Here is a 23882-nt window from a genome sequence, read left to right as displayed (position 1 = left end):
TTTCAGATGTTCTTTGCCTGCTTTTAAAGTAAACACTGATCAATAGATTAATCAGTAATTTCTACTGTCTGTGTAACCATCCAGGTATGTGACTGTTTGCAGAGATACAACAGAAAACAGAGTAATCACTGTAGACCAAAATGGAGAGTCCCTAATTAGTGTCTTTCTTGCAGGAGAGGGTGCTGCCACTCAGGCGCTGGGGTACCAGGAGCTTCCTCACTGATCCTGAACAGAAGGTTTCGGAGAGGAGGAAGCTTTGCAAACCTCTCTTCAGGGAACTGATTTCTCTCTATGTATAATATACGGGGGTTTGAACTAAATATTAACTTCAATATGATCATTGTAATTTGATACTAATAAGACAATACAATTATCAGGCAGACATAATACAAATATTAAGCATAATATAACAGCATTGGCATTTTGACACATATTATTCTGATCTTTTGTATGAACAAAATTATGCAGAGCAATTTGCTTAACTGTTATGTGCAAAACACAGAACTACTTTAGTTCTCATTTATTGTTTTGTCTGTCTGAGCCTCTTTCAATGCTGCTATTCCACTTATGAGTCTTGAATAAGAGACTCGAGACTGATGAGGAAGAGCAGGAGGCAATGGTGAGGAGAGTACAAGTACTCCCTCCCTTCCTGCTTTTACTAACAGAGAGGCAGGGAATCTGAGTTACTCCGAACCTCTTTCATATTCTGTAGCTTTTCTGAACCACTTACTTTCCTTGTAGTTTGGAATAAATTTTGCATCATTGCAAATGCTCTGAGTAGGGGCAGATTAGCCACTGCACCATAATGTGAAGCTTTGCAGCCCCAGGCCACTCGTGTAAGTGCAATAGGTTTTGTCTGAGAAACTGCCAGAGCAAATGCTAAATGTTGGACTCTCCACTGTTGACCCACATGAGAACAGATTCCTACACTGGTCCTATGGCAGCTGTTCAGTAGCCAGGGTACTCTGGGCAGTCCTTTTGCTATACATTTAATTATTCTGCTGCAACAGGACACCCAGCATAGCCCAACCTTTCACAGGGTCTGCTGAAGGAAGAGTACAAGGGCTATTTCTTGTGCTGTAGGACATGTAGAAAAACCAGGTGTGTGTAGCCTGGATCGCAGTTTCACATGTCACCACAGCAGCCCTTTCTCTCCCAGCAAAAGCTTTACCTGCCTCACAGGCTCTGCTTTAAACACTTGTGCCAATGTTTTGTAAGCATCAAGATGAGTCTACTATTCAGCTGCTTTCTGAACAGATCCTTTCCATTTAACATGTGATTTTGACCAAGTATACTTTGGAAGTGCATTTATTTAAGACTGAGGTAACTTGCATGGGTAGTAGCACAGTGACTCCAGAGGTGGCCTTGCCTTACTACTTTGAATCAGTTGCATCCAAATAAAAAATTTCTGAGACTTATACCAGCAGTGCCAAATGGATTAATTTCAAAGGGTTATAATATCAGCTAGCAGATTCAAAACTATGAATTCATAGACAAAACGAGGAGGCAGATGTACTGTAAGGAAATAAGGAAATACTGTAAGGTGTTCTCCATCTGTTACCTGTGTAAAAACTGTTTGCAATATGTTCCTTGACATATGTTGAGCGTGTTAGTGGGTACTGCTGCTCTTGCTTTGTCATAATGAACATTATGGAATTAGACGTTGTTGTTGAAGCAAAAGAATGGTCTCTGTTTCAGCTTCATTCATAATTACTGAAAAGAACAGCATCATCAGTGAAAACAAAAGCAGATCCGTATTTAATTTATGTCTTAAAATAAATTTTCCATTTCATAGGAGCAACCTGTTCCCAGATAAGGTCCTACACTTCCTATGTGATAAAATGGTCTAATTAAAAAAAAAAAAAAAGTTCAGTCATAAAAATGGTTTTGATCTTGTATTGTTTTCTCTTTACAATTTCTTCCTAGCACTGAACTGTAAGCTTAAACAATGGTACTTGAGTATTTTACTAGTTTGAAGAGTTATCACGGATTCCTTGCACTCCCCTAGGAAAGTTGTTATTGCTGTTGATTTCATACGTGAACACTCGGGCTCTTTTATAATGGCTAGACCAAAGTCTTTCTCAGAAGAACAGATAGGTAGGTTTGTGGTCCTCTCTTCTTTTGTAATTTTCTGAAGTTATTACCTACTCTGTCCTGGAAATGCAATTGAACAGAGTTTAAAGGGAACATTTGGAAATTTCAAACCATGTCAGAATGATTTGAGAGGGCCTGTTGCCTACTAATACAAAATTCAAATAAATTTTATGAATAATACACTGTACTTATTAGTGCCAGCAGGACATAAGCACAATTGAAAGCAAGTAAAATAACTACTTAAATATCAGGCTGTGGAAGTCTACTGCCTGCGCCTCAACATCAACCTGTACAGGCTAGTTAGGGAACAATTAAGGAAAATGATATTCCCCAGTACATACTCTGGGATGCCTGTTTTCTGTAACTATCTGCTAATGAACCCCAAGAGAATTCCAACAGAGCAGAGAAACAAAATGTGATCCAATTTGTTCTCAACAATTTTTGCTTCTTTCATAGTGATATACCATATAATTAGCAAATTTGCTGTTCTGGGGCTTCATAATATTTTGACTGGAAAAGCCCAAACTGGTTTTACAATATCTTTGAGATTTTAATGTAAGATATTGAAAAAATATTTGATTTCTGTGAAGCATAGGAGAGAGCTACTTTTGGAGGTAGACTGCTGCACTAGTTCCATGACAAATGATAAATGCTGTCAGTATGAAAATAATACTCACTTGAATTCCTTCAGTTTCTTGGAAAGGGTGTTGAACACAATCTTAATAAATACCCAAAGAGATTGTGCCATACAGGAGCCCAGTGCACATAGACTCAAAATTACATTACAAGGTCCAACCTAGTAATGACAAATCTTTTAAATGATGAACTGTCTTGAATCCACCAAAACATTCCAGTACAGATATGGATCTGGGCAGTAATGCAAAAATCAGTTGTATTTCAAACAACTCATTTTTTTAAAAGACAAAGTAGTAGTGCAAACTGTTCATTGTCTAAACTACCAATATTTTGATATGACTCATTTTTATACCTATGCCTTACATAAACCTCCCTGGCATTAGATTATCAACTTGTAAAGCCACTCTATTTTTGGTGCTCAACAACTGAGTTAAAGAGAAAACCACATGTAAGAGTACATAATAAAAATTAAATGCTTGTAATAATATGACTTTGAAGTTTAAGGCTGTATAATAACCATGATGATGAAAAAATAACCTTTTTGGAGCCTTGGATTTTCTACAGGTCATAAAATTCTAAGTTGAAGACTAGCACCATGGAGAAATCACAATTGTGGGAAAGTGATAGATGAAGTCATGTGATGTTTTTATGCGACACAGTTATCAGAGTAACAAGATAAGTGACCCTCGGGCAAATACTGCATGGACTTTTTCTGTATGAACTGGTAGCTAGTGATATTTGTCTTGGAAAAGTTTCTGGACACATATATGAACTTTGCTGCTTCTATTTTTCCTGTCTTTAGCTAAAGGCATCATTAGTGTGGTCTGGCATTTGCAAGGTGTCTAATAGCTTAATGCAACTTCCCCTCACAAGAGCTATGTTAATTAGTTATTTTTGCTTTAGAACTTGCACTGTTTTGGGATTAATAATGTCATATTAGAGAGACACTGTGAACATGCTTTCCTTTCTAAATTGGCTGTTTTATATATCTACTTCTCTGATAGGTCACCCTTTAATTAACATTTCTAAAGTACATTAAGTGACATTTATCACTCTGTAGCAATGCTGAGTTTTACCCTGAAATCAGTAATTCACCACAATAGTTGCAGTGAACTTACTTTTTGATTCTAGAATAACTTTTCAGAGATTTCAGATACTTCCTGAAAGATATTTTTGTTCTTGCTGTACCATTTTGTGTGAGCCAAGAGCTGCAACAGATCTCATGACTGGCATTTTCTTTCATGACAGACACTAACTTTATTCAGATTCTGCAACTGCTGCTACAAAAAAAAGAAATCTTACTTAAAATCTTGGTTCTGGATACAGCTCTGTCATAGGGTCTACATCAGTATTGCTTGTGTTCATTTTATTACTGTATGACAAGAATAATGTTGGTATGTGACTCACCAGATGTATTAAATTGCTCATTCAGATGCTGAAAAGGGAAGCTGCCATATTGCACATGTGGAACATCCTTGTCTCAGGGTGGGACAAACTGTATTGTGGAGACCACTTCTCAGGAGCTTTCTGGTGTCTGCATCACTTAAACACTTATAACACTCTAAAGCTGGTGTTCCTCTGTTGGCCAGACCTTGAAGGTGCTTAAATCTTTTAGGTAATTCTATTAAGTTGCCTTGCAGAAGCTCAGAAAACACTGGTTTCACTTCCTGCTATTTATGTCAAACTGAATGGGACCCCAGCCCATGGGACTCCCAAATTAAGATTCCTAAATAAGAAAAAAATATTGCTCCAAGAGAGGGTCATGAACACGGAGGGATAGGTGTGTAGCTCTGGTATTTCTCTGCTTTGTCAAACGGGCACACCAGGATTAGGTTCTTAAGCCCCAATCCTTTCTCAGAGTCTGTCTTTGACATTTCAAATCTTTCTCAAGTGAAATGATCAGCATGTGAGCATCTCTGTTTAGCTGCTGTGACTCTCATGACCTCTGAGGGGGGCTGAGTGGCTACCTCAAGACTTATGGATTTCATTTCATAATAGGCTGCCAGGCAGTTATTTGTTGTAAATCCAAAAAATTACTAATACCTAATTTATTTTTCATGCATAGATTGTATCAAGGAAGTATGGTGGTAATTTAACAAATGTATTGAAGACTGTTGTTTCTTGTTGTCATAGTTTTTATCCAGGCATCTGGAATTAACTAAGAATAATAACATAGAATAGGTAAAGATGTTAAACAGTTTGTAGCTGCCTAAACAAAATTAATCAGCCTGCCTACATTTCAGAGCTTTAGATATTACACCCAGATAACTTTCTATATGTCTTGTGGATATGAAGGAATTTCCGGCATAGTTTTCCATTAGATGCTCTGCTGCTAGCCAAAGATATTCTTGGTGGCAATGTTCCTGTAAACAACTTCCTCTGGGCATGAAATTTTATGGAAAAAAATACTGTCATTGTAGAACTTTGGAAAGAAGTGAGTTTGAAAGGGGAGAGAGTTCATTCATGGTAAAAGTGAAATTTATCTGTAGATACGAGAGAATAAAATAGTGAGGGTTTGTTTGATTTTAGTAGTTTTGAGGAGGTTTTTTTTAATATCTATTGTAGGCACCTATGCTTGGAGGTCAGGTTGTCTCGTTTGCCTCTGCTGTCAACGAAGAGGGAGAGGCTCCTCTAGGCAGCACGTTGGAACAGCAGCTGGACTGAGAAGCCCTGAATATGTCTACGGGGAACCATGCTGCTTTCCACTGACAATAAATGCAGAGTTATGGAGGCAGAGTATATAAATTAATAGCTGTCTGTTCAGGAGGAGCTGATCAAACTAATATGTCAGGAGTCAGGCCATGGGCAATCTTTTTGTCCAAAGAAGAGCAACAAAACTCGTTGAAGGGTCTGGAGAGTAAGTCTTATGAGGAGCAGCTGAGGGAACTGAGGCTATTTAGCCTGCAGAAAAGGAGGCTCATTCTCTACAACTGCCTGAAAGAAGGCTGTAGTGAAATGGGTGTCAGTCTCTTCTCCCAAGTAGCAAGTCATAGGAGGAAAGTTGCACTAGTAGAGGCTTAGACTGGATCCAAGGAAAAAATCTATTCATGGAAAGGGTTGAACAGGCTGGCCAGGAAAGCCATTGAGTTACCATCTTTGTGTGTGCTTGAAAGACATGTAGATGTGGTGCTTAGGGATATGGTTTAGTGGTGGACTTGACAGTGGTAGGTTAATGGTTGGACTTTGTGATCTTAAAGGGCCTTTCCAACCTAAATTATTCTATTTTGTGATCTGTGGACCTGCTGATTTACCAAGAACTCTGCCTGGTCTTTTTAATCATAAATGTCTTAGTCTGAAGAGAGACTGGAGATTAAAGCTATTTATTCAAACAATAGCATGTGTAGTGTAAAAGAAAATGTAAAATAACTTTTTACTTTCCTCTCCTCACTCACTGAAATGCTTTTAAAAATAATTTCTTCTAATCAGACCTTGCATGTTAAAATTTATACCTTGTAAATGTCATTGTATAGATATTTGTAACACCAGTAACACACAGCATTAGACTAGAGTGTTTACACTCTCAATTTCTTGACTTGCAAAACTTGTTTTGGCATAATTATGGTATTCATGCTCTTCCAGCTTTAACTCAGTATTTAATTTATCATAGTCTTACATTGAGAGATGGAAATTTCTGGATATATCCATTAGAAATGAGATGGAAACTGACTTTGGAAAGGCAGAATCAGAATTCAGAAGTCTCTGGTGGTGGGAAAAACTTGTTGATAATTATATTATTTTCTTACTATTTTTGTCTTGAAATTATGTGGAATTTAAGCATTAGGGTGTTGTTAATAATGTTTTCAGGATGCTGCACCAGTTAACATGTTAACATTTCTTGATTTTTCTTGTCTTTGGTCATACAGACTTCCTAAAAGTGTTTTCCTCTCTGCACAGAGATATCATTAAAATAATTTTTCATAAGAAAAAAAAATAGTGTTTATGTTCTAAACAAAAAAAAATCATCTTGAATCTCATGAAACATTCAGATGATTAGCATGGTATACGCACCTGAACATATTTACAAAGAATAAATTGACTTTTATTCTGAAATGATTTACATAGTTACGTGGTAATCTTTGACTATTTTAATTACAGTTGTTCAAGTAGCTGTCCAGGCAGATTTTTAAAATCTCCAGGGGTTTCTCACCATGCTACCTTTTCTGGTTGATGGAAAACTGGAAGAGACTGACTAGGGAGGCAGAGGAATCTTGACAGATGATAGTTTTTAAGAGCAAATTAGAAAAGCATAGGTTAAGGTTCACGTGTGTGTTGTGATCCTGCCATCTAGTGAGGAATGGACTTTGACCTCTTGGTATTTTCTTTAGCCCTGTGATTTTATGAAATGCAGCTGAAAATTTAAATATTCAGTATCAGATACTAAGGTGTATGCGTTTTAGATCACGAACAATTAATATTGGATTTAACAGAGCATACCAAAATAGATTTCCAAATCCAGCCACTTCTGAAGAGCTTGACTTAGGAGCAATGGAAGACCATATGTAACAGGGGATTATAACTGTTACTTTTTTAGGGTGAAAGGTCAGATTCTCAAAGGTTTATTGCTCAGCAACTTCTGCAGCCGTATGAACCACATTTAATGCAACTTTTAAGTTTGTTTTTCCTGTACTAAAAGCTTTATCTTTTCTCTGTACTGATACTTATGTTTCATTTATAGTTCTTTTTGACTAATCATGTTTAAGGAGTCCTTCTTAGAATATTTTCTACCATAAAGAAAATTCAAACAATATTTGCAAAACTGTTTGACTTCATTTTTAGGTGTGGTAGGAAGTAATTGAAATATGGTATAATAGAGCATAATAAAATTATCTTCTAATTCTAGTAGCAAAAAACCCCCAATTTTTGCTCTAATATTTTAGTCCATCCTATTTGTAGCAAAAGACTCGAAATCAATTTTTTGTGTAATAACTATGGTCCAAGTATGATCCAAGACAGGGAGCTTCTGGAGGGATAAAGAGAGAATTAGGCTTCCAAGTTCCCACTGGCTTTCAGAAGATGTGCAGGGAAATCACTGAACACTTGCGTGGCAGTGAGAATGTACTTCACTGTTGCCTCAGGTTTGTTTCAAGATGCCGATTTCTAAAACACTCTGTCTTCCTGCTGCCTCTGGCCCCAATGAACAGAGTGGAGCAGGTCTCAGCCCACCTCTGGCCGTGGGTGTGCAGGGCTGGGCAGCTGCATGACCTCAGCTGTATCCCTGCATCACGTGTCACTACATCAGCTTTTCTAGTTTCCTCTTTCTTCCTGAAAGTCCATCTTTGCAATTCAAATGCTCCTGAAGAACAAGGTCTTAAGAGTAGTTTTAAATTTGCTCAGATTTCTTCTACTATTTTCTTCCAGATTTAATAAATGATGATGGAAATTAACTTTTTTTTTTTTTTTTTTTTAATACGTATCGATTGCATGATGGCTTCTTTACACCTCTATAATTTTAGGACCCCCAGCCTGCCTCAGTTTCTCTGGCAGTTTTTGGTGTATGGTTCAGATAAACTTAAATATATTGAGATGCTTTGTACTGACCAATACTTAAGCTAGCATGTGACTAGGGAACAAGTGTACTGACAGATTAACCCATTACTCTTTCAAAAAAGTCTTCAGATACTATTGTCATCTGTACTTTGTTTGATGGAGAGCAGAAAGTGTTGAAAACACAAGATAAAAGAAGTTGTACTATGTTTTCTGCTTTTCTAGCTATAATAAGACCAAATAAAAATATTATTATAAAAATGACCTGAATTCATATCTTTTAGTAGAAAGGTCTAAGGATTTGCAGGAGTATATTTACAGGCAGTGAAATAAAAGTGAATTACAAGGATATTGAGAAGATACGTATCAATAAAAGAAGAAGAAAAAGTATTGTCTGGCTACTTAAACAGTTTAAAACCTTTTCAAGCATACTGTCAAAACACATTTTTACTGTGAGGTTTTACTTCATGCTGCTTTAGCACAATGTTAAAGACCCATCAGCTTGTCAGAATGAAGTTATTATTTCAATCAGAGAACATAGAACAATGTTGCGTGTTTCCAAGTGCTGAATAGCAGATGACATTCTGTGTTTACTTGTAAACACTGTGTTGAAGAATTTAATTTTCTAACATAACTGAAATCATCTTCACAGGATGTAAAAGGTACCGTGATTCTCTTGGTAGGGTTATTTCTTATGAAGAATCTGGGCTGAGAATATGAGTCAATCCATCTCACAAAAAACACAGAATATGTATTGGAAGTAACTTTTCTCATACTAACCTTGATCAAAGCAGCAGCAGTATACTTCACAGAGGGTGCTTCACATCATGTCAGCATTATGGACCCAGAACTCAATTTCACGTTTCCTGTGGACCAGATGGTTTGCAAACTTGTACGCTTTGGAAAAGGTTATTCATAGTTTCCTAAAATAGTCTAAAATAAACTTTTCCAAGCACTTATGTATTCCCTATACTTTTGCTGTTGGAGAAAAAACAGTGTTATCCCATGAGATGAGTTTACCTTATTCTGAATGAAACTGACTGTTTTAAGAGACAGGATTAGAATATATGGTAGCAAGCTAACATATTGTTAGCAAGCTAATGTTTTTTCAGCCTAATGTAAGCAATGCTTGCAGTAATTAAAAATGTATTCTATGTTCATGCAGGAAATTACTGCTACCTGATACCACACAGAAAATGAGAGATGTTCATTTGCACAAAAGATCCATTAAAGGTACAGTGTCAAAAACCGCAAAAGCCTACATATGGGTTTTGCAGACACAGTATTCTAGCTTGCAGACTTTCTAATGTTCTCCTTGATACTGGTAGGTGTTCCTCTTCCCTACAGAAGCAGGTGCATGCTGTCAATTATTCTTGTCTGTATTTCCCTATGGAATGTTTGCTGTCTTAGTAAGACTAATTGGTGGGTTGCTGAAAGCAACTGCAGGGCTTCAAAATCAAGAGCTGAGATAGTTAACCTTTTCTTTCCTGGACATTTTCATCTATCTCTATGATTTCCTACATAGTTGTGGCCTCCATGTTCAGTAGGAAAAATGACTTTGCACAGAAACCTCTTGAAGTCCTCTTCTGTCCTTTTGAGTTTCTAAAGGAACGGAATGAAATTTGGCAGAATGAAAGTCCTTTTTGATGTGAGTGTTCTTTAAAATATTCCCTGGAAGTTACTGAAGATGACTGCTTTTGAATGTGTTGTTTCTCACTGAACAATAAATTTTATTTGAGCGAACTTTATATTGAATTAACAATTCATGTGGTGCTACAAATACAAATGCATTTATTTTGAGTAATCTGGAAGCTCTCTTGACTTCAGAAAGAATAAACTTGAATTTTTTAAAATATTTGTGCTCTAAAAGTTGCTAACACAAATATTTCATTAAAGGTATAATTTTTTGAAACTTTTTAAACCGTGTCTGTCTAACACAAATACACAGAGAAAAAATTTTAATGTAAAAAGAGTTTAATTTTATTTCCCTATCCTCCCTGGTGCTGAGGAATTTGTCAATGAGGTCAACAGCAAAATTCTGATCAAGCTTCTGTTATTCAGCTGGTGTATTACCCTGCTGTGTAATGTATATATATCTGACTCATTAATTTATTTTTTCCATATTTGAAATTCAAGATTTCTGTTCATAGAGCCCTTCCCGTTAAAGGATCTGTGATGAATCTGAACAGTATTGTGACAGTGTGTTATGATGGCAGAGAGAAAAAAAGAACTTAAGGGCAGTCTTCTTCTTTTACCTGGTAAACGAAGTGGTAGGAATGGCTGTAAAGAATATGGCCAGAAACACTCTTCATGCCATACTGTCCTTGAATCCAGCTAAAATCCGGGCAGGATGAATTATCTGCTCAGTACTACTCTGCCCTTCCCCTTCCACTATTGAGGTAGTGTAAACAATTATCATAGTACGCTTAGTTTATTTTAGATGGTTGGTTCTCACTTAGGAGAAATGAAACTTTCTGTAAGTGTTGCCGTTTTTATTTTCTCTAGATATTTAGGACTTTCTTCTTAAGTGCATTATAGGATTTGTTTAATGGTTTTGTTAGACACAGTGAGAGGTATCCAAGAGAGTTTGAAAAGGGTGGAAATAATTCTCAGTGTCATCCAGTATTGAAAGGTTTTAATTTTTTATTTTCTTCATTCTGTTTCATTACATTCTAGTGTCATTGAAAAGACGTGGTAGGTGTTTTGCACTCAGGCTCATCATACTGGACTCTGATATGATAACAGATGTGCATCCACCCAGGAAATTACCATTTTCAATAAGAAGCAGAAGAGCAAATGGATTTTCATGCATGGAAAAATAATGTAATAAACTGAACAAGGCCGTGGCTTGATAAATTATATGGTCGTAGAACGGAAAAAAGTACAATTTGTTTAAATTTCTGGACCTTCAATAGAGCCATAAGCCAGGAACACTTTATACTCCCAGTAACAAAATAACAAGCAGAGGCTTACCAGGTAAATGCATTTACAAGGCTGAAGCTCCACACAGTTTTAATCAATTTACCTGTAGACAATTTTATCTTTTAGTGTCAAGTACTGAAAATAGTTAGGATATATGAGGTGTGTTTATTTATTAATTTATTTTTATAGCACAGTGCCCTTTTCAGGAGACTTAGAATGATAGGAAGATTGAAAATAACTTTCATTCTTTTATAAATCTTTCTATTCCCCAATTCCTTATGGAAGTAAATGAAGAACTCTTCACTGAAGCCCAAGAATGTCATACAGGCCTTGAGGACTAAAAAGAAACAGGAGCATTGTAAGTAAAAATGTGGTCTAAGTTTGAATGAAGAGAAGATCAGAATGGCTTTTCATCCAATTTGAAAAAAAATTTTTTAAATGCTTTAAAATTATTTTAAAGGGACAAATGGTAATTCAGAGAAGGCTGTGAGTTAGAATCTACTCAGAAACAAATAAAGAATATTCTGTTTTAGAATTATGATATTGTGATTAGACTAATAATTATGAGAATAATAATTATTATTCTAAAATATATGTAATACAATATTTTATATATATATATGTATATATGCTTTTTTGTTTTTTATTATTATTTCCTAGAAAACTGTTTTCTAGCTTACTTGTGTGGCTTGTATGATCACTTCTCCTATGGCAGTTTCCTGTTTTTTCTTTGGTCTCTTGCCAATTTCTGATGGAAAAACGCAAGTGATCGTAGATAGCTCCATCTTAAACCTTGAGTCTCCTCTGACTCCTAAATAAATGTTTTTTTCTTGCTTGCTTCAAGAACCCACAAAGCTTCCCTCACCTGTTTGCCAGCTTTGCCATTATCTTTCCTCCCCAAACCTTCTTTACATTCAACTAAGGGGACCTCTTTTCCCTATATCCATCTCAGAACTCACATGCATTGTTGTCCTTAGGCATGGATCTCCTTTCTTAGTTCTCTTCTCCTATACTTCCTGTTGAAAGATGGCAAAATGCTTACAAAGAAAGAACATTCAATATAAAGCTTTAGGAAATGCTTTAAAATCTTTTTCCTGAATCTAACATTTTCTTTTCCATGCCCCTTGCTGGAATTTTCTCTTGTTTATTTAAGTCCGATCATTACACTAACAATGTTTAGAATCCCATCATTTCCTGTATCATAGTGCTGTGCACATTGAAGTTTCTGCACTGCTGTATGCTGACAATCATATTAACCATTTGCAAGTGGTCCCTCTTTTAGAATTACGTGTTTTACTTGAGGAAGCACAGAATAAGTAGCAGGTGTCTGCAAAGAGTCGTGTCTGTAAGTAAGGGAAGTTTCCAGTAGAGGCACATAACTTGGACCCAGCCCTGGCCTTGAGACTTTGGTTCACCTCACTGCCTAGCAACTTTCTTTTTCAAACCTTCCACTCTTGTAGAACTAAACGTTGATAAATTAAGTATTAGAGTTTCTTGTTTTCCCTTTCATTTTGTAACTGTGAATAAATCCTTGTGATAAAATGGGGTGCGAGCTACTGACCAGTCCCTTAAGCTTGTTATGTTTGCATAGCCTAGAGAGCAACCCACTGGGCACCTTAGGCACACTCAAAAATTTCTAAGCACACTATAAAATATTCCAGTATCATCAATGAGGGTAGTATAGAAAAGGGATTGCATTTCAGGCATCAAGGTGTTTGCCGGAGACACTAGACAATCACTTATCAATCAAGTATGTTGGGTGTACTGCAACAGATGTTTTCTGGGCAGGGCTGAGTGAGATGTCTGAAGCATTTCTGATCAGATGGAAAATAGGTTTCTCGTACTGTACTTCTATTCTGACCACACAGTTTGTTCCAGGGTCAGCCATTTCCTCATTTTCTCAAGCCTATTTCCATCACGCTGCATAGCTTATGGTAACTATGACTATGAGTTAGGTCACAATTCCTATTTATTATGATATACTGGCAAAAATGTGCTAGCTGCTTCACAGTCTGTGAAACAGGGCTTCTGCTTCAGGGATTTTATAGTCTGCTCAATAGTTGGCCTTTTGCAGGGGAGTGCGAGAAAGGCACTCAATTTTTCTCACCTTGCATTTCTAAACAAAGTACTATATAATTCCTTTGTTGTTCAGTGAGTGACCCAATACATGCTGTCTCATGTGAATCCTCACAGCTGATGGCACAGTGATTGCTTGGGAGGGGGTATTATGCTGGTATGGCAGAAGCAGACTCTGCCTTCCAGTCCCTGAGCTGACCTGCATTATTATTTTCAGCCAAATGGGGTACAGTACATTAAGAAAAATCTGTTAAACTTCCCAAAGGAAACACAATAAGTAATTGTTTTAAAAAACCCTTCTGTTGCTGTTTTAGCATCTCATAATCAATAGGATTAGCTGAGTCATGCAGACAATCCATTATGCTGAGTTTATTTATTAGAAGCTGCGACATCTAAACTAATCACTCTGATGCCTTTGCAATCATTTTAGACCAAGTATTTAAAGCAAAATGCATTAAAACCATCCGCTGTACTGCTTAATCAATCACACTTTGGAGCTGTCTGTGGGATACCAATTCATGCATTTGGGACACTACTAAAAATTAATTGCAATATAGAGCACATGTTTTACAAATGCAGACTTCAGTGTCTGCCAAAGTAATAACTGTAATGGAAGTTATAAGTTTGGACATTACTTTAAAAACTGGATTTTTATTTACATTAACTTAATCTGAATGAAACACTGAATGACCTAATGGATATCACAAAACACATAAATAAAACAAATATATTAAACAGAATTTATCTCCCAGAAATTGCTCAGCATTTTGCGGAATTTAGAACTATTATATGACTAGAGAGAGAAAAAAAATAGTAAAAAACCTTAGTAGTAAAAAAATATCAAAACTAATGAAAAAAACCTAATTAATTTAAACTCCAAAAGAGGTATACATAGCACATTCATAACTTTTCAAAAATTGGTACAGAGAAAAAATTTTAAGCAGATATTTTATAAATTATTAATTATGTGAGTCCTCTTCATATATACTGAAGAAAAACATCTTAGCTATTCTAAACAAATTATTCATTAAACTTGACCACAGAAAAAAGACGAAGAAGTACTAGCATGAAATATAAATGAGTGGTGCAGCACAGCAGGCACAAATGAATGAATCATTGACAGAGAGCAATCTGTGTGTGATAAAGATGCTGAAAAATTAAGAAATGTTGTAGGAATGTTTAACTTGGAACAAATAAGGAAACCATTACATTGTGTTGTATCAGGAAAAGTGTCACCAGCAGGACTATTGATGTGATTGTCCCCCTGTACTAGGCACTGGTGAGAACCCGTCTTGAATCCTGTGTTCAGTTTTGGGCTGCTCACTACAAGAAAGACATTGAGGTGCTGGAGAGAGTGCAGAGAACAGCAACGAAGCTGCTGAGGGGTCTGGAACACAAGTCTTGTGAGAAGCAGCTGAAGGAACTGGGTTTGTTTAGCCTGGAGAAAAGGAGGCTGAGGGGAGACCTTATTGCTGTCTGCAACTACTTGAAAGAAGGTTGTAACATGGAAGGTATTGGTCTCTTCTCCCAAATATCAAGTGATAGGACAAGAGGAAATGGCCTCAAGTTGCACCAGGGGAGGCTTAGATTGGATATTAGGAAAAATTTTCTCACTCAAAGTGTTGTCAAACTGCTCAGAGAAGTGGTTGAGTCACCATCTCTGTGTGTGTTAAAAAGACACGTAGGGGACATGGTTTAGTGGTGGATTTAATAGTGCTAGGTTGACAAATGAATTTGATCTTAAAGCTCTTTTGCAACCTAAATGATTCTGTGGTTCTATAATTTAAATTCAGCAATTGTCTGCTGAAAAACCGTAGAAGATAATGTCTATGCTGTATCCTGCCTCAGAAAAGCAAGATTTACAAAAGATAGAATCTAAGGTTGAGTGTCTTAAAATATCATGTTTTTAATACTGTCTTATTTGTGATAACACAAATGCTTCCGAAGAGGAATTTTAAACTCAGATCAAAATCAACTTAATGGACATGAGACTTCTGATGAATTTTGTGACTTTGTACCATTCTATTAGCTTTCCTATCATTGGCAATTTTTGTATGAGCCACTTCTCTCTGTTTTCACAGTTATCACTTGTTTCCTTCATCAATCTTAAATTAGTCAGAGCTAAATAATTTCTATGCATTTCTACTTACTATATATATAGTCCAGAATGTAGTTTGTTACTTGTGTGATTGGACTGTCTATTTTTGGTCATCCTCAAGCAAACATCTTGCTGTTCACATGAAGTGAAACCACTGGGTGATTTGTTCTTTCTGTAACACCTTGAGGAGGTATAGTTGTGCAAATATTAATGAAACCAAAAGTTTTAAAGGTCTTTTTTTTTTTTTTTTTTTTTTTTTAAACGAACATACCTATTTAAACAGGTTTTTCTTAGAAATGTGTTAAAAAGTCACTGTGCATGCCTTTCTCAAAGTTAGTTGTACAGACATTTCAAATAGGCTCTTCATCTCTGTCTTACAGTGTCAGCAGCCGTGTTGCCATGGTGATTGAGTATTGCTTATTGCTTAAAAGACAATCATTTTAAGTGCTCTAAAATCCATTTAATTTCACTGAAAGACCTCTAAAGCATAAAGACCTAGAGAGGTGAATATATAGACATGAGGTGTGGGCATCTTCTCTTTCTCTGGTTTATTCCAGGGAACAAGAGACATTAGAATAAGATTGACCACTGAATAAATGTTCGAAACTGTGATATTTCTCTTACTGTATAAAAGGGCCAGGAGGCATCCTCACAGCACTGTCATTTATGTCAAAACAGAGAGGGGAGTCCAGTGCCTTTCACCTGCCTTCTCATGTGCACTGCTTTGGGATGATGTGTTTTATCAACATCAATTCTTGACAGAGAGATCCCAGTCAAGTGATCTTGAACCTGTTTTTTCATGTACTGTCTACAATTACTGTTTTTCAGGCTACAAAAAAATTCTAACCTAAAATTTTCCATGTCTGGTGATTCAGTCTTTCTGTTTATACCACAGATCAATTCAAATACTGGTGTTGTGTGTGTCTTGGCAACAGCCTACGTTGAGCAAAGATTGCTGGGTGGCACCTGGCAATATCTCTAATTACAACATCTAGCTGGTGTTCCACACAGGGTCTGTGCTTTCACTTTTGAAGTACAGGGTTGCTTTTTTCCATACGTAATTTAAAATGGCAGCACATTAATAATGAGGTGTTGAAAGAAAGCCAACAGGTCCTGTCAATAAATGCTAGTAAATGATGCCACTTCAGTTGGTGCTGTTTCTGCCCCCAGATGTGTTAGACTTATCCCTACCTGTATTATCTCCGGGAACAGGTGCTGGTTTTGCATGCTTTACTTTAGATATAATTATCGTCTGTTGCCCTTTATCTGTTTTGAGGAGTGTCTCAATTTTATCTTAATTTTACATAAATTCTGAGCAACAAAAGATAAGGGTGTAGCTAGGTCTATCTTATTTGAACCCTACCCTATCTGTTTTGATCTTCTGGTGCTAAAAGTGTGAAGGAAAGCGTTTTGCACTGAAGTGCACATTGCTATGCTACCATAGTGTAGCACAGAGCATTGTTAGGGAAAGCCACTTACACCCGATGAACTGTAGGTGGGCTGTTATGCTTGCTTAAAGGTTTGCTGAATTTTGTAAAACAAACTGGTAATTAATACCAGCTCAGCTTTTTTCTTGAGAAGCTGAATTTTATTCCTTTTCACAGTCTTCCTATCCTCCGTATTCCTCAGTTTCTGTGGTAGAAAAGAACCTTTTTTATTCCACATCTGAACCTGTGTTCATACACATCTTTCAGCAATCTTTTATCTAATCAATATTTTGGATAAAGATTGATGGAAATGCACATGGGAGAGCAGATTCGTTTTTGTACTCTAACTGGAAACACATTTGAACTGGGTCATCTCAATTTGCTCCACCTGAGCCCAGGCACAGTGCAACAAGCATAGTTAAAAGGGTGAAATATTTGAGTTAAAAAGACCCATGAAATAAAGGACACCTCATCTTATAAATGGAAGTAATGATTTTGGTGGTGTGGAAATTAGTTCCTGAAAGCAGGTATGTTGTTTCTTTTTGCAGTTTACAAAAGGTCTTTTCTGTAGATGCAAGTATTGCTAGAACATTCGGTGGAGTCAGAAAGATCCAATGTGGACTTAAATTTAAGTTCTGATATAGAATCTGAGACAGGAAATAATTAGTGTACTTACCTGAATGACAAGGGATATTGAATGTTGAAATCACCAGGTGTCTGGGATGAGAAGAGTTTATTGCATGGGGTGTGAGTGATTGACTTCTCAAATTAACCCAAATGCAAACTGAAATTATTTTTAATTGAGATTTCTGGAATATGTTTAAACCAAAAGTACTCATTAAAATTTTGCTTCAGTGTAAGTGCATGAATCTGGCAGCACCACACAGGTTTCAGTGTTTTTTTTGTTTTTGTTTTTTTTTTAAATATATGAGACTTTACTGTGCATTAAGTAAAACAGTAGAAGTAAAATTCAGATTTCAGAAGCTCTACTCAACAGTAATCCTACTTTACATCATCTTCAAGTGAAGATGAACTTTTAGTTTTCCTGTACTGCAAAACTTGGAACTGATAAGGCAAGAAAAGGTGTAACAGATCACCTAAGTTCAGGAAAAACATGCTCATGGTGGAATCCAATTTAAATGGGTGGTTAAATCCATGCTTAGAATCACTTTGGTTAGAAGAGACCCTCAAGATCATGGAGTCTAACCATTAAGTGAACACTGGCACTACACGTCTTTACCTTTCCAGTTAAAACTGCGTAGTTTCACAAACTCCTCTGCCACCACTTTATGAATGATAAAGAAATCATATGTTTAGAACTGAACAAAAAAAAAATTACTTAAAACTTAAAGGAAGTGTATTATATTTAAGTTAATTTTATTTAAGGGATTCTTACTTAAGGGAAGTGAAAAGTCCTGCACCTGTGGAGGAAACAATGCCCAGGCCACAGAATATGCTGGGGGACAACTGATGAGAAACCAGCTTTGCAGAAAATGACATGGTGGTCTTAGAAGCTGAACATGAGCCATCAGAGTGCCCTTATGGCGAGGGAGGCATCTTGGGCTGCGTTAGGAGATTTGCCTGCAGGTTCAGGGAGGTGACTCTTCTTTTCTACTCAGCACTGATGAGGCCACACCTGGAGAGCTGTGTCCAATTCTGGGCTCCTAAGTACAAGAGAGACATGGACACAACAGGGAGAGTGCCCAGTAAAGAGCTACTAAGATGATGAAGTGCTTGGAGCATCTCCCATATGAGAAAATTCTAAGAGAAGAGAGCCTAGAAAAGAAAAGGCTCTGGGGAGATCTCGTAAATATCTACAAATATCTGAAGGGGAAGTCACAAAGAAGACAGAGCCAGGGGCTTTTCAGTGGTGCCCAGTGAGAGGACCAGAGGCAATGGATGTCAGCTGTAACCTACGAGGTTTCCTCTGAACATCACAAAACACTCTTCCACTGTGAAGGTGACTGAGCACCGGCACAGATTGCTTAGGGAGGCTGTGGAGTCTCCATCCTTCTGGACATGGTCCTGTGAAACCACCTCTAGGTGGCCCTGCTCGAGCAGGGCATTGGACTAGATGACCTTCAGGGGTGCCTTCCAACCCTCAACCATTCAGTGATTCTGCAAAAATAATTGTAAAAATTAACATAATAATAAAAGAAATGAGGTAGAATATCCATCAGCACTGATGTAACTAGGTTGGCTGTAGTCTTTCTCTTGCTATTTTTTTTCCCAATTTCTGTAAGCAAGCACAATACATTATGTTTTGGTTTCTGGTGGAGACTTTGAGTTGTTTATGTTTCTAGAAGGCAAAATAAAGTTACATTTGAAAACTGATATATTCCCAACCTGTGGCCATTAGAAGTATAGCCATGAAAGTCTGCTTCTGAAGATGCTCATAAAATTGTTCTTTTGCTCTATATAGAAGAGGAAACAAGATCACCACAGTGGCCTTTGAATGCTTACAACAACAAATTTTGGTGATGCTCCCTGTGCTTAAAATGGATCATCACAGCTGCAGCAAGTATTCTAGGACTTGTATGGTCTTTCTGGAAAAGCTGACTGAGCTGCTTCTCTAAGTTTGGAAAAAAGAACAGTGCATATCTGGAATAAAATTTGAGAACTGATTTTGATGAGAAATACCCACATACAGAGCAGATTTTCTGTCACTAACCATTGAGCAGTTGGTAATCCTGATTACTGTAGCATAGCTTAATTAATTTCCTAAGGGCAAAAATGACCTCTCTTTTGCTTTCTTGAGCAAACTGCCATTTTAATTGCCTCCTTCAGCCTTCTAACATTTTCATGCTTAATCTGTCTCTATGATTTTAATCAACCGTCTGTCACCAGTGGTGCTTTACCCCATGTTGTAGCTCTGAACCTTATTGTAACTGAAGAGGAGACAGGACCAAAACAAATATCTAAAGCAATGAAATAACAGTGAAATAAATAAAAACATACAATTCTGTAGAATACCTGAATAGGTTAATTTTGTAGAAATTATGGTTGTTTATTGAGGATTGAACTTCTGAATTTCTTCATAATCAACATTTACTTCTGCTTTATAAAACACTGAGGAAGACATAATGGAAGCAAACAATTCAATTTTAAGTGAATGGGAATTTATGTAATCAGGACGGTATCCTTCAGAACCCAGAGAATATTTTAGCAGAAGATTCAGGCCAGAGTGTGTATTTATTAGTGCACTTAGAGCAATAAAATAAATACAGGGTGTTTTAAAATGAGGGACCCAATTTGAAGTCTACTGTGACTTGAAAGTGGGTTCATCTTTTTGAAATACTCTGTGTTTTCCAAAGTCTGCTAAGAGTGGCACTCAACATCTCACACCTTTTAGTTTGTACAGGCAAAGCTCTAGCATCTCATATACCATTCTGTGCTATAATTTCTGACAGGTGCTGACAGTAGCTAAAAGGGCTGTTGCCACATCAGTCGTCTTCTAATTCCAACACAAGTCTTAGTGCTTTCAGGCACTACTGTTTTCTAAGATTAAAAACATATTTTATCATGTGAATAAGAGAACTATGCAATGTAGAAATCCATACTTTATGGAATAGTGTCTGATAGGGTTAGAGTAACAGTTTGATGCTGGAGGTTCAGATTTTAAAAGTTTTCTTTGTCAATAAACAAATCAAAAGAGGAAAACATAAAATAATATCCTTTATTGTTTTACTTATTTTTTCAGATACACACTTTGAATCTTCTTAAAATGTATAAAAAGGCAGGATGGCATGAAAACTGAAAGTTTGTTCCTTTTTCTACAATCCAAAGACCTAAGTGTTGTGATGATAGTTGCTGATTGAGTAGACATTTACTATAGATATTAAAAAGCAGCTGGAAAAATCTGAACATAATTACAGGTAGCTGCATAGATGAGACCTAAATCCGGACTTCACTTAACAACACTACTACCAAACAACACAAAAATTGTCTGTTGAAATAAAGAAATGATTGCTTCATTTTTGACAGAATAAAGGAGCAATTTTTTTTGTTTAGGTGAAGTGAAAGAATAGTGATAGTATAAGTGGCTTGATCTGAAGGTGAACTGATCAGTTGCAAAAGCACAGGGTTAAATTAGTTTGATATATGAAATAATGGGGTTTGTCTAATTGATATTGCTACATGAATTACAAGACACTTTTTTGATTTAGGGTTAAAGACAGATTCATCAGCATAAAATCTCCAGGTCTGAGGTGACTGATCAATGTAATTAACTTGTGCAATGAACGCCTCAGAGGACAGAGTCTGAAATTGCTACTGGATCCACCAGGTAAAGATAATGAAGAATGTGTGGGAAATAGCCAGCTGCAAAATCAGTACATTCTGCAGGAGCTGAGAAATCACAGAATGGTTTGGAGTAGAGCATTGTATGTCTGCCAAGTGGTGGACTGATATGAAAAGCGGACTTAACTAATTTGGAAAGTCTTCATCCTTCCCATCTGGAGATTTGACTCTGGTGTGTATGCACAGGCCGAACATTATTAGTCAGGAATTGAACTAGAATGCCTATGATTCCAAGGCAGCATTTCTATGAGGTGAGCCAAAACAGTTTCCTTTTGGCTAGACAAAGAGTAACAATGCCATACAGTGACTCAGGATTATTTTTGTCTGTTTTACGTATGCTGAATTAGGAAACAAATGAGAGAATGCAGACTTGTAAGCCATAGTCTTCATAGCCATAGATATATATAGTTTGTTCACACAAAGGTTCATGGATCATCTCCCCATATCAACTGATTGACCGTATATTTTTTTTCCCTGCACCTTCCTCTCTCATTTTTCGTGCTGCAGAAAATGCTATCCTTTGATAAACTTTCTCCCTAACAGTCTTGCATAACTTTGCATCTCCAATTTTCTACCCAGCTCTTTTTCTTTATACTGCTATTGTACATCATTTGCAAAATATGACTTTGTCATCAATTTGTTCTTTGTTCCTGATACAGTCATCTCCGTGCAATCTTCTGTCTCCATATTTAAAAACCTTTTTCTGAGTTGGTTCATAAGGCCATGTCCTAGTCTGAAAGTGTATAACACATTTATGACTCTCAGAAATAGCCCTCAACTCTTGATCAACTTGTACTCTTTTCTCCAGCTTTCTTATTCAGAATACATTCTGTTTAGAGACAGAAACTGGTTTTACCTTAGTATTTGGAAAGTACATTCTAAATGTGTAGCATCATCTTAAATAGCCATTACATTCTGTCCTATGGAAAGCAGTACTTTATCCATGATATGTAGTTACTTGCATGTCAGTTATTCATTAAAACATTTGTTAAGAAAAAAAAAAAGTCTCATGCAAATAAAAAAAGTAAAGGAAATAAGCAAAACAAAATGAGTATATTTAGCTCAAATTTCAACTGACCTCATCACAGCAAATTCAGAGTATGAAAGACTGAGATTTAATCTGAGATTAAGCCAGGACACCAGACTCATAACTGCTTCCTTGCAGAAAGGTCTTTTGAGCATTTGACCATTTACTTAGGGGCTAGGAAGTGATTGACCTGTTTAAGGAATGATGGGTTCAGTCAGACAAACTACTCCTCTGGGTCTCTCTGTCATGCCACCTTTGTTCTGCCTTGTTCATGGCTTTGTAAGGTCTTTCAGACAGCATGCAGGCCTTTGCTAATGCTCTTTCTGTCTTAGCTCTGATTTTGTCATAGGAGATATTATGAGCTGTTAAGAATTATGTACACTGTTGCAAGTCATCCATGTTCTCTAGATCTTGAAACCTCTTGACTTATGCAAACTAGAAAAATCTCTGAATTGGCATGGTTTATTGTGTATTCCCTGTCCTTTTTCTTCTTCTCCTGTTCAGTTTGAAAGCCACGACAGATCACTTATTCATAAGTAACTTCCAAGTCTTCTAGTACATGTTCAAATGACGAGACTTTGAGTGAAATCCAAGAATGATGTATGCTGATAGTTGTCAATTTTACTGTGGTTAGCAATAAAGTAAGAAACAAGCAGAGCATGTTAAAAACCTAGATGTACTCATCAGCAGGAAAATAAACTTGTAATGTGTTTTTATTCATTTTATATAAGCAATTACTTTGTAAGTGTTGGGATAGATTCTAGGATATTAACTTATTGTTGTTTTATTTATCACTTGCTACAGATTTGTCTCCTGTGTTACCGACAAGAGATCTGGTATGTGACTCATTTATTTCTGGAAATGTTTTTTCAGTGTACACAGATGGTGTTTATAGATCCAATGTAAGGGGTGAGCTATTCAGGAACAGGAGATCTGCAATGTCAAAGACTTGTCCTATAAATTGTTCTCTTTTCTGAACACAAGAAAAATACTTTCAGGTCTAGTTCTGAGGTGTTTGTATTCATAAAGCTCAGAAGACAGAGGCCGTTTACTACTCTTTTGTCTGTTCTAACACATAACTCATCCTTTATGTGGAATGCAGAGTTCTCTTTTGTCAATACCTCTTGCCTCAGCTGTTGTCATGGCAACAAGTGGCATCTTTGCTGAAATACAACTAAAGTATAATTTGGACATGGAGTGAAGCAATACATTGCTGAAATTTTAACCCGTCCTACCAAGCCCTTTTAGTCAAGTTTTGTCTTAAAATCAAATGTGTTCTGTTCTTGCATTTAAGCAGCCTGTGGAAACTACTAGGGCATACATTACTTGTAAGAGCAGAAAGGTCATCACAGGTCTTAATTAAGGGAGACCAGTTATTCCAAATGCACAGCAGCATTTTTCTAAAATTTGATATCCATATTTTACTGCATTCAGTGAATGTGATTCAGTGAATAAGACTTTCCAGGTCTTTTCTTTATTGTGCATTATTCTGCTTTTTAGTCGTTGTACCATCAATCTATCATTTTCTCTCATACGTGTGTGTGTGTGTGTATATATATATATATATAAAGTTGATATACCTAATGTCCGTGTTATAGGAAAGTGACAGTTTTAAAACTGAGAAAATGTGCAATATAACACACTGCCCTCAGACCTTAGAAATTAAAAAGTGTGATTCTTTGCTGTTTGTGCTTTTTGTACTGTGCAGGCTTTCTGACAGAATATTGTTTACATGAAGAAATAAATTGCAGATAAACATTTATTATTCTGAAAATCAATCTCAGGAGAGAGATATTAGAGAGCAGTAATAGTGTCACTG

The sequence above is a fragment of the Columba livia genome, chromosome 4 (assembly GCF_036013475.1).
Source record: "Columba livia isolate bColLiv1 breed racing homer chromosome 4, bColLiv1.pat.W.v2, whole genome shotgun sequence".
NCBI classification, from domain to species: Eukaryota; Metazoa; Chordata; class Aves; order Columbiformes; family Columbidae; genus Columba; species Columba livia.
This window is presented reverse-complemented; position numbering follows the sequence as displayed.